Source organism: Meles meles, chromosome 12 (assembly GCF_922984935.1).
Source record: "Meles meles chromosome 12, mMelMel3.1 paternal haplotype, whole genome shotgun sequence".
NCBI lineage: Eukaryota > Metazoa > Chordata > Mammalia > Carnivora > Mustelidae > Meles > Meles meles.
The window spans coordinates 88,527,644-88,543,134 of record NC_060077.1 but is presented as its reverse complement, the minus strand read 5'-3'; the positions used below and the strand labels follow the sequence as shown (position 1 = coordinate 88,543,134).

Sequence of the window (15,491 nt, the reverse complement as noted above, 5' to 3'; positions counted from 1 at the left end):
TGAGGTGAGGAAAAGGTCTGGAGTGGGGTAGAGGGGTTTGGTTCCAGACCTCCAAGGAAGCTCTTTAGTAGGCAGAAGGGTTTTGAGTCAGAGCTCAAGAGAGCTACTGGGTTAGAGATGCGAACATGGTGAAGGCATGTGTGTGCACGGGTGTGCATGAGCGGGCCCCGTGAGCTTCGGCTAACGGTATTTTACACAAATGACTAGTGATTATTGAATGTTTGTTCTTTGGCAGCTCTGGGCAAGGTTCGAGAGGCTTTACATGGATTCTTTCATTTAATCCTCACAACACCTCTCTTAAGTACATAGTGATATTAAGACAGAATTAGAAAAATGAATTAAACCAGAGAGCGAAGGACAAAGTATAGTGAGCGTAAGAAAACAAAGCGCTTAGCACAGAAGGGTGACCGCTATGACACTGGGACGTGTACATACGCAGATGACAGGAACATTTTTAGACCCAGAGATGCCTCCCCGTCCGCACCAGAGTGTGCAGGCTAGCGGCCCCCGAGACCCATCCCATGTGATCGGAGATCTGGAGATGGAAAATACGCAGAAACGTCTGGAGGGGATGTCAGCATGACCTGGCTTTCTGCTCGGCAGCGTTTTCTAGACTGAGTAGCAGCTGCCTTCTTCTGACTCCTGCGTTCCTAAGTTCCTCACAGTCCCCGCCTTTCCCTGTTATTATGCCCTCCGGCTTCAGGAATTTCTGTTACCTTCCCAGACCCTGCAAATTTGCACCCATCATCTGCTCAGGGACTCCTCAGTCCTATTAAAAATGCTTTTCAGAGTCTTCTAAGATTGGTCCTTGCACACACTCCAACTTGTCCCTTTGCGCATTCTTCTTTCCGCCAAATTGGGTTAAGTTTCAATTCCTGAAGCATCATCCATATTCCTGAATTTGTTGTCTTTGCTTGTGCCTTTTCTTCCCTTAAATACTCTTCCAATCCATATACTACTTATCCTTCAAGGGATCGCTAAAGAAACCTTGCCCCATTCCTAAAATCAGAAACAAGTCTCCTCTCCGCTCCCCCAGATGTTGTTTGTGGCTACCTTTTAGTTAATATGTTGTTTTTCTTGTATTCCGCCTGTGGTTACCATGTCAGTTTCTTCACTGAACCCCCCCCCCACCCCTTTGCCCCAAATCCTTCAGTTGAAGGCAGGTCATATCCCATTACCCTTTCCTTGATCCCAACAATATTGGACACTAAATGCTCTACATTTAGGAGACTTGGCTCCATAAAACAGCAAAGAATAGAGGTGAAGGGAGGGAAGTAATACTTTCCCTGAAAACCATCAGCATTAACTAATCAGTACTTGGAAAGCTGCTAATTCCAGATACAATGAAGTGGAACAGAACAACCTCTTCTGAAGTAGCTTCCAGGAAGTATAAGGTACTTTCCTGAATGGTAACAGATGTATAGCCCGTTGTATGTAAAACATAGCTTGAAGTAGTTTTCAGTGGAGATTTATTTCTCTAGATAGCTTAATTATTTGTACTTAACTTTATCTAAAAAAAAAACAAAAACAACCAAGTACAGTGGGCTTTCCCCCCTAAGTATACTCCTCCACGTGGCATTCATTGAAATGTGTCTATCATGTTTCCTCATAATTCACAGCTCACTGAGATACCCTGGTAACTGCTCGCACTAGTTTGTTACGTCCTCACCCAAAATGGTGTGTCATTTGCAGGGCTTTGTTGTGGATATCTATTAGCAATTATTTGTGAATATATTAAGCTTAGTACATCTATTTCCTGGAGGCATTATTCGCAGTAGCCCAGAGTTGGAAACAACCATCCTTCCATTCATGGAAGGATGAATGGATAACACAATGCATAGACACACAGTGGGATATTATCCAGCCCTAAAAAAGGAAGGACACTCTTAACCATTACAATGTGGTTGAACCTTGAGGATATTACTCTAAGGCAAATAAGCCAGTCACACAAGTACAAATACTCACGGCTCCTTTTATGTGAGGTGCTGAGAGTCATCCAATTCATAGAAACAGGAAGTGGAATGACGTTGTCAGGTAACGAGGGCTCGGGGAGTGGAGAGTTGCTCAGTGGGTACGGGATCTCAGCTTTGCAAGATGAAGAGTTTTGGAGTTTGGTTGCACAATGATATGCGCAAACTTCCTGTTACCGATGTGCACACTTAAAAATGGCTAAGATGGTAAATTTTATGTTATGTGTATTTTGCCAAAATTAAAAAAATTCATTTGTGTAAATATATGTAAAATAGTGGGTTTAGCTACAGGATTGATTCACAGGAGATTTCACTGTTAACAGTTTTCTATTTAGAGAAATTCCTATGGATTTGTCTTCATGGCAGTAAGTACAAAGACGGGTATGTTGACAGAGAATTTTGAGTTCTGGTTACTTCCATCTAACTAGTCTTGTGCTGTTTGGAAAGTACCTTCGTCTTTTTGAGCTTCAGTTTACTCATATGTGGAGCGGCAATAGTAATGTGTACTTTATGGGCAGGCTCGAGAATGAATGAGATCATGTATGCAGGCAAGGGCCGGTGTGGGTACTGAGCACGTAGCGAGTACTCCAGACATGATGGTTCTACTGAGTCCCCTTTTCACCTTCCCTAAGGAACTGGATATTCTCATTCTGTGAACCTTCGAGAGTATTTCCGCAGACACATATTAAGCAGTTACCACTCCCTGTACTCTATTAGGATCTGACGAGGGAGACGATAGAGCTCCTGCCCACAGGAGGGGAGAAAAGCGGATATTATATCACTGTATGACAGATGCTCTGATGGGGAAAACTGCCCCACGGGGGGCTATTAGAGCCATAGGATGACCATTGTCATTCCTCATTGTTCAGCTTGGGGAGGAGAGAGGGGCATCTGACAACTAAAGGAGGAACAGGAACAGGATAAGTGTGTCCTCTGCAACAGGAACAGCATGTGCAAAGGTCCAGAGTAAAGAGAGTGCACGGGGTACCTGGAACGGGAGCCCATTATCCTGAAATGTAAGATACAACAGGTAAAAGTGGAGAGGCAGGCAGGGGCCAAACACTCAGTGGTTTTCTGCCAGGGACTGAGAAGGTACTGCAGACTTGGTAGGAGAGAGAGGTCAGACCCATTGCATGAAGGGAGTGGTTTGAACCGGAGCAGGACTGGAGGGAGGGAGGCTGGGCTGGAGGCTATTTTGCTAATACTGGCAGGAGTGAACTCTCAGGGGACGAGGACAGCGCCCTGGGGAGAGGTCGCACGAGTTCCAGAGACACTGAGCAGGTAGAATTGACAAGATCCAGCAACTGGCTGGATGAGTGGGGAAGGGAAGAGAAATTAAGATTGATAACGTGTTTCTGAAGAGCGGAGAGAATGGGAAAGGGCCACTTGGGAGAAGGGAATATGGCTTTGGGGTACCTGCAAAGAGGAAATTAAAAGCATTGAACATCTAAATAAGTTCTGTCCGTGTGTTCTCTTTTGCCACAAGATGTACGTACTCCGGGAATTCCAGGAGGTGAGTTAGTGTTCCTTTTCTGTGCAGAGGTCACGCTGTAGTGCCCAAACCAGTCCACGTCTGCGTAGGCACCTGCCGCTGTCTCGGCATCTGCTCTCAGTTTTCTAGACAGCACCGAGTCTCAGGGCGTGAATTGCCTTCCCATCACGAGGGTAGCCCTGTGGGATGGTGCCACTGCCCCGGTGTTTGTTCTGAAGCGTGGCAGCCGACTGCAAATGCCAGACGCACATTTGGTCAAAGAAGTTGGCTTGTGTCTGCAGAGCAACTTGAATGCAGGTTGCCTTTCCCTGATGGGATCATCTTGTCCACTTCCAGGTTAAGTCCTCATCATTTCCTTAAAGTCACGTGGTGCGCATCTGTGCCCGTAGAAAAATTTGGAAATTCCCTCACAGTTTCATAAAGGTAGAGCCAAATAATTCCTTCAGTGTGCTTGTCATTCCCTTTTTATTCTCTGCAACACTGTTGTTGTGCATGGTGTTTTCAAATGCTGGAAGTTTCACTCACTTTCTCTCTTTGATGTAGTTAAAAACTTTTCAGTATTTATTTTGGAGTCTTTTGCAAGATGTTTTTCAAATACCCCTTTGGCCTAGTTACTCATTTGCACCTCTGGGCTTCCTCCTCTCCCCAGCGGAATGGTCTTTTGTTTTCTGGCGATACCTCTGTCCTACTGTGGCCCTTTGCCTTTGCCAGGGTCGCCAGGAGGGGTTTTATTTCAAGCACCTGGCCCTTTAGATCTCTAGCATATATTTTCCCTGGACTTTCAAAAAGGTGTTTTTCAGAAGTCTTAGGGTTTCTTCTGGGATTTTTCCCTTTTCAACTATATCTTTTATTTTTTTTAACCAGAATATTTGCATTTTATTATCGTTTTCCATTTGTAATTATGCAAAATTTCCAATGACTTCTCTTTTTTTTTTTGACTTTGCCTTTCTAGTTAGAATTGCCTGTAGTCATTTTGATCATGAAAGGTGCCTCAAAGTGCATAGCACATGCGTCTGCCCTTCCACAGTGCGGTGATGTCAAAGGTATTTTTATTTCCTGCGGATTCAGGCACCAGGTGTGTGTGCAATCCCAGCGCAGTGGGTCCACAGCTTTCTCAGAGGGCAAATTCGAGATTGAGGACAGACAAAGCTAAGGAGTCCACCAGTTTAATTTTTCGGTCTGCTCCATTTGGGGTAATGTTCCCCTCTTAGCTTTCTAGTAGTTGCTAGAAGGGCTACAGAACAACCCAAGAAGCTAGTGTCCACCTTGTAGAAATTTGAAGTGTCTCTGGCAGCTGTGTATTTAGACATGATTTCTGCGGATGCCGCCCTTTAGAAAATGGTAGTATGTCTATCCTCTAGAAACACTGTTTTTTCGGTCTGAGGGCACCGTCCTCCATTGATTTTTATTGATTAATCTCTTTCCACCCTGAATCCGATGTGTCACTTACGTCAAACTTGTCACTTGCTTGCAAGTTTTCCATCAATCTACTTAATTTTTTAGGCCTCCAGGATTTGTGGGGGCGCAGTGACAGATTTCTGTTGGTCATTCCCCGGATAAGGAGGGTGACAGAGACTTCATAGCAACAGCACATGCTGAGAAAGGCCAGAGCTGATAGGGCAAGGCGGGCATGAAGGAGACACACGTTTCGCAGCGGCTGCTGAGTGGTTTGAGGGACCGGGCCTTGGGCAGAGTTCTAGTCAGCCAAGACTGCAGCCCTCCCGGATTTAGCCGCCCTGCTCCCTGCGGCCTCACTTACTGTGGCCGGACCCTCCTCTCCAGCATTTCGCTGCATTTTGCTCTCTCGTTACCGTATTTCCTATAAAGGGCCGCTGAGTCTAATGCTCGCTCTCACCACTTTACACCTGTGTGGGGGTGGGCTGGGTGGGCTGGGAGGGCTCCCTTCCCAGGCACGTGTCTTCAGCACCGCATGGCCTCAAGCACTGCAGACCCCTCCTGGGTCTGTTCCTGGCTTTATGGGGTTAGTGGAGAGAGGAATCTCGGACTCTGTGGCAGTCTGGCATTTCTAAGTCAGATCTTGGGCACCTCAACACAAATTGTTCCTTTTACCCTAGTCTGGGTTTAGTAAGGCCCTTCTTGAGACTGAAATTATTTCTCAGTCCTTACTATGTTTGTATCCCGTGTTAAAAATTAAAATGTATCCTTCTTAGAACAGACTAAACATTTTGCAAAAGATTTGCTATAGCTCCAGCGCTCTTATAAAAACCTCTGAACACTTATTTTTTCAGCTTTGTATATACCTTAGTGCTCCAAATAGTAAGTAATAACTTGTCATTCATTTTGGGGACTTTCTTATGTTTGATATAATTGGTAATAATGGGTAATAAAAACTGAGCATTCTCAGTACTCCCTTAAGTGTAGTTATGCAAAGACAGAAATGGGATCTTGTTTTTAATTTGCGCACGCGTGCGTGCGCGCGCGCGCACACACACACACACATCCAAACCATATTAAAGCAAAAAAACTTGGAGAAAAGAGGTCTTTAGGGCAATAAGAGTATAATCAGGAATACCATGGAAGGAAATTATGCCAAATAGCACGGGACAAAGTCTGGAGTGTGTAAGCCATACAATGCTTGTGTCTTCAACTTTGATTAACAGTCACTTAAATTAACTAATGAGTAGACAAGTCCTGTAAGGTCATATTCAAAAGATAAGGGAAAGTGAGGAAGGCTTCCCGAGTGTCCCCATCAGCCACACATCCTATTTAATGCGCACGGTGGCTCGGCCAGGAGGAGGGATTGCTGGCTTATTAAGGAAATTGGTTTGGGAAGGTGAAAGCCTTGGTATCCTTCTCATATGAGATGATAAGAAGCAACTCCTGCCCCGGGGACGCTCACAACCTAATGCACACACCTAGGTGTGTTGATGCCTCACATCCCCAAGGTGTCAGTGTCCAGAGTGGACAATGACAAGGCGAAAACTGTACCTTTGCGACCAAGTTGGAGAAGGCTTCACGGAAGATCACCTTCGTGGAGGTCTTCAGGGTGAGGGAGAGTTTTAGGGAGGCAGCAGACAGGACGGCCGGCACGGAGATGCGGAGGCGTGGGTATGAGTGGTGAACACACGGGGCTTTGAGTGGCCTGGTGAGCGTGGGCATTACGGGTCATGGACAGACATGAGGACAGGGTTGATGAGGGCAGAGAGAGAGGTTGCAACAGCTTGTGTTTGCATGAGGCGCTACGGAACGAACGGTGTTGAAACTGAGGGTCAGATCGGATTTCCAGCTGGGAAAGAGTATCTTCCCAGGGGAGAGATGGGTATAAATTCTCCTAGTCTCAGCATGAAGAACAAATGCATCTTAAGACAGTGGAGACAGATTGTATGTAGGTGAAGAAAGCCCAAGGGAACACGGCTGACTTACGCTGTACGTGTGAGATCACGTCTTCATTTATAGGGTTCCCGAATGAGTAGTCCGGGGTTGCCCGTATAGCAGCCATGATGGGCTCCCTGATGTACAGCTTCTCTTCTGGCGCAGTGGGGGCCTTCGCTTCTTCGGTTCAGACACTGAGTCACATTTCTGGGTTCGAGTACTGACTCCACTTCCGCTAGCCCTGACTTTGGATTGAGCATCGTGATGAGGCCTGCGACGTAGGGCCGTTTCGAAATTCACATCCCCTGGGAAGTGTTTGTCACGGCTCATGTCAAAGCATAAGCACCTGGGAAGTATGACATATTATTATTAATTGGCCAAAATAACCGAAGTTATTTTCTTTTGAAGAATTATGAGTAATACTATATTTAGAGAAAAAGAAAGAAGAATATGCCAACGTTGCTTTCTTTTGAGGAATTATGAGTAGTACTAAAAGATAGAGAGAAATAGAGAGGAACTATCTTTTAAGAAAGTAAAAAGGAGGACAGTAAAGATTTCTCTGATATAACATGAAGAAAAGGAAACACCAGCGGGACGAGAAGCGACGCCGTGTTGTGACCTGCCCACAGCATCCTTTCGTCTTGTGTCTGAGTGGACAGTTGACGGTAACAGGGGGTATGTTTTCTGAGGAAAACTCCCGAGTTTCCAAACACGTGAAGCGGAGGACCAAACATCTGAAGGACAGAGGGACAAGGAGGTCGGCACCTTTGGTCGCAACCAGTGAGGGCGAGAGCCAGGTGCGTCTGCAGAGGCTTTCCCAAGGGAAGCAAAAACAGTTAGGGCCCCCCCTTCCAGCCTTCCCAGATCCCGTGCGGGCTTGAGTGTGCGTGAAAGTCGATGAAGGAAAGTAGGCAAAGGTGAGGGAGGCCGTGCTCCTTCCGGAAACAAACTGCCCCTTTTTGGAGAGAACTTAATGTTTTAAATCCTCATGCGGTGGCTGGCGCTACTCAGCCGACTCCCTGTCCTCTCATTAGTACTTACAGTTCAGTCGTGATGAACAACTCTTTTTGTTCGACTTAATAATCCTGCCCTGAATGGTTCGGTCAAAGAAGAGGAAAGAAAATACGCTTAGCGGCGTGCCCTTTATTTCACACAGAGATAACACGCTTCGTCTCTTCAGCCTTTACTCTCAAAACTTGGGTAAGCTTCTCGCCTTCCCATCTTTCAAACAGTAGCATCATTCGCTTTCTCTTGCTTCCAGACATGATTTGAGGGGTTTCCTCTACCTTCCAGGTGATCCCTTGAATATTGTGGTAACAGTGGAATGTTTTGTCTGACGTGATAGAATTCCCTGGCTCAAGGCTTCTCTCCCAATATTTTAGATGTTCTTTGTAGCCATCTAAAAGGTCGATTTTCTTTGTCCCCTTTGAAAAAAGCTCCCCAGCAGCTTTTCTGGAATGTTCTAACTGCTCAGGTTTCTCCAATCCTCTTCCTCACCTTGAGGGTAACGGAAGCAGAGGGGCTGCAGCCAGTTTTCGGTCGTCCCTGAGAAAGGAAGCAGCAAATTAGCTGAGATAATAGCCAGTGCTCACCCGAATCAGTGGCTGAAGCCTCTGCGGCCAAGACGTTTACTGTCTTAACCTTTCTCTGTGTTTGGCATTTTTCACCCTTTTGCTCTTCTCTCCGGTTTTGGACCCTCCAGCAGCTACATGATTTCTCCAATGCGCCTTCATTTTTCAGTTTCTAGGCTTTGGGGAGACTCCCCATCCCCTGACCCCCCATTGCTTCTATGGCCATGGTGTGGCCGTGACGACGCAGAGCTCAGCAGCCAGTGACGTCCCACTGTCCTGCTCAAACATTCAACCTACGAAGCAGAGTCCAAGTGAGTGCACCCACCTTCCAGGCCTTCCACCTTCCACTGGATTTCTGCGAGTTCCCTGTGCCCAGCAGGTGTTCCAGATGGTGGCCTCCCCCTCTCCGCCGGCTTTGCTCCAGGTCCGCAGGTTGTAATTCTCCACCCCTCTCGGGGTGCCTGGCCAGCTCCTAAGCTCTGTGAGGACAGGGACACGGCTGTCCGATGTGCCGCTGGATCCCTGACTTCATTTCAGCCCCTCGCGCAGAGCAGGCTCAGATGCTGAATTAGTGATTGAAGCCAGTGACTCTTTGTAAGTTTCCGCAGGGCGGGGACAGGTCTCTCTCATTCTGTCCCCGCCATGTCCGTGAAGCATACTGCTTCACGCGTTGTTTCACAATAGACTCTTAAGGGCTGATTTGCTCAATTCACTCACCTCAGTATTAAAACTGTCTCGGAAAGTTGTTTCAGCGTATTGTTAAGTCGAAAAAACTATGTGGTTTGGGAAAGAGACCGGTACCACCACAGTAAGAAAAAAGAAACGCCATTGCGGTGTGACTGAGCAGGTAAAATTGAAAATATTTACTGTGATTATTTTGGAGATTGGCATCATGAGTGATATTTATCTTCTTCTTTTTGGCTTACGTGAGTTTTCTAATTTTTCCACACCAGAAAAAACAAAGCAAAACAGAACAACCTGCAAATAGTCGGTAATGTGTGGGACTGTCCTGGGCTGCCCTTCCCTCCCCGTGTGGTGTTGGGTCTGGGGCAGTGTAGACTCTGGCCAATACTCTTCCAACAGTCAGGTTTTGCATGGGGTCATTGCGCTATTAAAGTTTGAATGCAGGGACTCTTGGCGAATGTCACATTCTTTTTCTTTCTTTTCCAAGAGAATCCAGACTTTCTCCCTGCTACCTCAAAGCATGGTTACCCATGGATTAATTATTAGAGTGGAGACTCAGTCTATGATCTTTTTCAATACCATTTCCCCCAACAAGTGGTATGAGGAATTAAAGCCATGTTTGTACACAAACCCGGGGCATCCCTGATGTTCTGGTTGATGAGATGAGAGCGACCACTTGGGAAAGGGAACCCAAACTACCAAGGTGAGGAAACATGTTAATCCTCTGTTTTACTTTTAAAAACTAACAACCATATGACAGGTGTATCTTAGGAGCCCAGCTATAACAAAGAGGAAAATTTGGTTTAAAATATGGGCATAAAATGAGGGGGGGCATCTGAGCTAGTCTGAGGAGGAGAAGTTATCTGGAAAATCTTAGCGGAGGAAGAATCAGCACCTGACTCCCCAGGCCAGGGCGGTGGGTTGGGGGCGGGGTAGAAGGAGAGTGATGCTGAGAGAGGGAGCGACCCAGTCTGGCCCCGGGGGGGGGGGGGGGGGGGGGAGTCTGGGTGTGTCTTGAGAGGAAGCTCAGGGTCATGGTGAGCAGTGCACCGACGTTGAACTGTGGTGAAACCGGGGCTTATGATATGTGCGAAGAAGTCTGAATTTTATCATAAAGGATTTGGGGGTACATTCAAGACTTTTCAGCTAGGGACTTACAGAGCCACATCGGTGCTTTGCAAAGACTGCTCCGGCTTTACGACAGGGACAGAGGGCAGTGCAGTGGGCACGAGTAGAACTATTGCCCTGCTGGTGCTTCATCCCCGGGGAGCGGTGACAAGAAGAGTCTGCAAGAGTGGAGTGCAGAGAAGTGGGTAGAGCTAAGGCCCTTCGGGAGAAAGGGCGATAGAACGTGGAGGTGAGTTAGCTGAGAGGGTAGGCAGGGGGAGAAGCGAAGGCTGGTGCGTCCTCATCGTTGTCGTCGTTGCTCTGAGTGCACGTGGGGATGTATTTGCCAGCTGGAGGTCATCAGAAGGATACCATGTTGCAAAGATTCAACATTTACATGCACGAAGTTATATTGCTATTTTGGCATCTCTTGAAGCAAAATGGATAGGAATAAAATGAATGCTTATTGGGTACATATACTGAATAGAAAAATCTTTTCTGGTATTCTCTTATATACAGAAGGCATTAAAATTATGGTTCATGCCCTCAGGGTTATACCTTACCTGATGAACTGTTTACTAGTTATAGTAAATGAAGGTGTCTAGCTCACTGGGAATGACTCATAGAAAATATCATTTTGTGGTTTGATGCTTATCTAAAAATCAAGAAAATACACTCTTTCGTTACTCTATGAATCAAACATATTGTTCCTAGTTGAGATGATAAATGTTTTGAATTATAGCTTTCTGGAAAACATTTTGTTTCATACAGATTAGTCTGACAGCCTTTTTTTTTTACCTTTTATTTTTAACTTTTAAAGAAGATACATTTTATTTTCAGAGTTGAAATAATATTTGGGAAGAGGTATAGCGGGGAGGGGCAGATGGTCAATGTCATGTTAAATTTTTTCCTAGGGCTAGTATATTCTTTTTTTTAAAAATTTTTAAAGATTTTATTTATTTATTTGACAGACAGAGATCACAAGTAGGCAGAGAGGCAGGAAGAGAGAGAGGGGGAAGCAGGGTCCCTGCTGAGCAGAGAGTCCGATGCGGGACTCGATCCCAGGACCCTGAGATCATGACCTGAGCCGAAGGCAGTGACTTAACCCACTGAGCCACCCAGGTGCCCCATAGGGTTAATATATTCTTAAAATTTATTTAAATTGGTTTTGTTTTATAATTTTACATGATTTTATTTTTTTTTAAAGATGTGTTTATTCTAGAGAGAGAAAGTGAGCACACGTGAGCAGGAAGGGCAGAGAAGAGGGAGAGAGAATCCCAAATCTCCCCTGAGCCCAGGGCCCAATATGGAGATTAGTTGACATTGATCTCATGACCCTGAGATCACCACCTGCGCCGAAACCAAGAATCTGACGCTCCACCAACTGAGCCACACGGGCGCTCCCATCGCATATGATTTTATAAGTAACTAAGTACTAAATTAATCTTTTCCTGAAATAAGCAGTGAGGTTTTTTGGTTTTATTTGTGGTGTGTCATAAACAACTCACAAATCACCATTTTGGTGGTCGTCTGTGGTTGCTTGAACCACCAGAGATTTATTTATTTGCATCACTTAGACGCCGGATTTAAGCCTGTTGAATGCAGTTGAATGCAATCGCATCTATTGACAGGCGAAAAGATGCTTTATTTTCCTAACCATTAATCTACACAATGTAGCTCTGAAATGAAGTAGTTTAAGTGGGATAAACCTCACCTTGATTGAGGCACATTAGGGCATATTAGTCATCGTCGCCGCTGGCTCAGACACATCCTGTGATTAGACTCTGATCCCCAAATTTTATGGCTTTTTGTTTTGTTTTGCTTTTAAAAGGCAAACCCATAAATGTGATAAATGTAATTCCAAGATAATGGAGTTAGGAAGCCATTACTGAAGGCAATTTTAGAGGAAAATGGAGAGTGTAAAATGATGACTTTAAAATATTTAAAATTATGGAGGTGGAAATTAAATTGCAGACTTCGGAGAGAAGTGTGTACCGTGCAGGGGAAATGGAAGTCATCCCTAATTTAGAGGAAGAATTTACAGTGAGATAAAAAGCCAGAGAGAATGGCAAATGTGGAGTTTAAATATTTTAAAAGTAACCATTTCAATCAGTTCCTGCATTTAAAAAATGGCATGTAGCTATAGGGCATACAAATTCATAAGAGGCATATTTATCTAAGCTCTTCCCGACCTCCCTTCAAACAGTGTATTTGAGAACTCAGTGTAATCTGGAAAAAAATTATGTTTCTTTTTCTGTTTCATCTTTGCTTTTGGTGTTTACATGTTTAATGTTGTCCTTAGATGCATTCTAGCAAACGGAGATCTACAGCATGACAAAGCACCCCGGGCTCTTTGGTTAGTGACATTAGCATGGGGTTCATTTACTAGATTAAAATACATCGTATGGTCTCTCTGGCCATTTACTAAGATGCCTATGCATTTCTGTATATTTACACCTATTCTACTGCTAAGGAATCGAACAAGGAGCAGTGATTCTGAACCCCGTCAGATCCGATGTTCTCTTTCATCCTAAGTACTTTATAAGCGGGGGACTATTTTGAAATCATACTCATAGATATGGAAAAGGTACCTCCGCAGACAATTCCAAAAAATAAATCTAATGCTGGAAGTGTAACTTACAGGAGAAATAACAGGTAAGCAGTTTACAATAAGGTGGTCTGCATTTTCACGTAGACCCATTCAAGCACTATTCAGTGAGAGGACAGAACGGAGCGTTAAATGTGTCCACCTGCATTTAGAGTCACCACGAAGCATGTAGTCGCCCCTTGAAGACTCGGTCACCCTGAGTGGTACTGTCACCAATGATGCTGTATTCAAAATAGCAACTAAAGTTCTAATCCTTCAAAGTGAAAACTTCCCCCGCTTTGAGCTGAACAGAAATAGAATTCCTAAAAAAGTCAGGGTCGGCTTAAACAGCTCAGAAATATTTTGTGTACATTTTCTTGTACCAGTTTACTTCCAGGTGAGTCAAAACCTCTTGAATTATTAATTGTAACTCTCTTGAAGGTAAGTAGTTTTTGGCCCAGGACTCAAAACTTTGTCTTAAGTATAGCAGGTCCTCAATTGATGGTTATTTGTGTACGAGTTTCTTTAGAGCAAGAACCTTTCTGTTTTATTGGGAGTAGCAGAATGGCAGCCGAATGCATCTGAAATGGTCTTGGTTGTCATTCTCGATTAGAGGAAGGGCCAAAAGTTGAGTCTGTCTTGCCCTTCCTTCCCTTTCCAATTTCTTACAGTAGAAATGCTTTTCTAAAAGAGCAGTAAACAGGACCCGGCACAGATCCTGAGATCTGAAGTTCTTCAGAGAGAAAATGGGAAAGAGCCGTTGCAAGGTGTTGCCCACCACAGGTTCAAATCAAAATTGGGAGAGAAATAATTTGCCCTGGGTCCGTGGATACAAATATACTGATATAGGGTGCATTGTGAGTTTCATTTCTTGGCGGGATGATGAATCGGAATTACACTCCTCTGGTCCTTCCTCTCATTGCCAACGGCATTCATATGAGGTGGGTGGGTAGAAGAAAGGAGAGCTCGGGCGTCAGGCTCTTCAGTGGGCTGGGGATGCGGTTGCTTCAAGGTTTATCAAGGTTTATCAGACTCACCCAGTGCACTCGGAGCCATAGCGCTGTTTTGCACGTGTCGGGTGGAATGTTGTTGTGGGAAGGTAGGATTTCAGGGCCAGGGGACTTTCACCTCTGACCTGATATTTACAAACCAAACTCTTGGCCAGTATTATAATTAACGGACACTTTTGATCGTTGTTCTGAAATAATGCTAGAAAAATATAATCACAACGAGACTGCTTTCCCAAATTTGGAAGTGTCTCGAATAGCAGTGAGGTAGTTCCCCCAAGTCACTTTGTTTCCAAAAATGTCATGAAGAGCAAAGTCTCTTCTTCATAGAGAAGTTTTGGTATGCAGTTTCTTCCCACACTTTGATAAGAGGCAGCTTCTTCTCCTTCTCTTCCTATGCAGAACCCTCCAGTTCTCCGAGCCTGTCCGATTTCTCCTCTTTCCCTTTGGGCTGGTCCCTTGTTTGATGACTTGCAGGCTGAGCATTTGACTAGACACCTGAGCCCGGAGAAGCATTCTCTGTTCACAGCAGCCCCTCCTGCCCATGAGATCTTTGCTGGCAAAGGGACCAGGACCGTGTCCTTCTCAATTGCTGTTGGCACTTACCCATGCTTGGAATTTGATGGTAAATGACAGAGGTTGTCAATCTAAGATCTAAATACTGGCTTACCAATTTTGCTCTAAGGCGTTCTACTTTTTTTTTTTTAATGTTTACACTTTAATGCATAAACATAAATTAATGAAATTCTTTGTTAATTGCTTCAGGCAGTTCTCCTTTTAAGAAAATAAAAAGTTTGTTTTCTTTCTCTAGTTGTGGTCAAACTGCTCCTTTTCCTGTTTCGAGAAGTGAGAAATTTAAATGGCAAAATAATCCGTGACCTATGATAGTAATAAATCTCTGTAAGCATGTTTATCTCCTCAATGAAGGACTGTTTTGTTTTTAAAGCTCTGCCAATCTATTCTCTAACATATTCCAAGTTCCTTTTTCTTTCTAGAATATCCTTGATATTCTCCAGATCGTCCCTTTCTCCACCATGGGGAGCGTGGGTGGGGGTGGGGGCGGCTCCCCCATCACAGGGCGCTGGCAGTCGGGCTGGGTCTGACGAGAGGACAATGCCCTGGGGGCTGTTCTCCAGGGAAGGGCTCCAGGCCCGGGCAGGACAGTCTCCTGGGAAGAAGCTAGACAGTTGCAGCTGCTGGGAGGGACAACGGAGAAGGTGGGATGCCTCGGCAGACCGGGGGAAGATGTTGCTGGTGGGCGCCGGTCCAGCCACCACGGTCGCTAGTGCTCAGGTTCTCTGCCCATCCGAGGTGCGTGTCATTTACGTCTGGGGTATCTTATTCTAGGTATAAAAAAACCAGTGAATTTAACAGTAAAAAAAATTATGGTTTTCGAGGCTTGATCTGTAGACATTTCCTCTGACCTAGAAACAGCACCCATTGCATGCTGAGTAAATACATTATTACCTCCTTCTAGTGCCATACCTATTTCTTCTATTGGTATATGTCAAATTTCCTTCTAAATCCTGATGAACCGACAGGGGAACTGCTTGTTTCCCTCATTCTGCCAGTTCTTTGAGTCTCTGTTCTGGACCGCTCGCTCTTCTGGCAGGTTCCGTGATGAGAGCTCTGCCTGTCCGCAGCCTGGTGCTCATGGGGTTTTTGATACTGGGCTGTATTTCGCTTTAACTTCGGGAGAGTTTGAACTAAATAATCAGCCTCTCCTACCTCAGAGGGCTG

At 45.1% G+C, this 15,491-nt stretch overlaps 1 protein-coding gene across 2 annotated transcripts in view; it reads left to right on the top strand.

The window, feature by feature from the left end:
* The window catches only part of CD226 (CD226 molecule), a 73,532-nt gene that overhangs the window by 21,320 nt on the left and 36,721 nt on the right, over nucleotides 1-15,491 (top strand). The window lies entirely within an intron of this gene.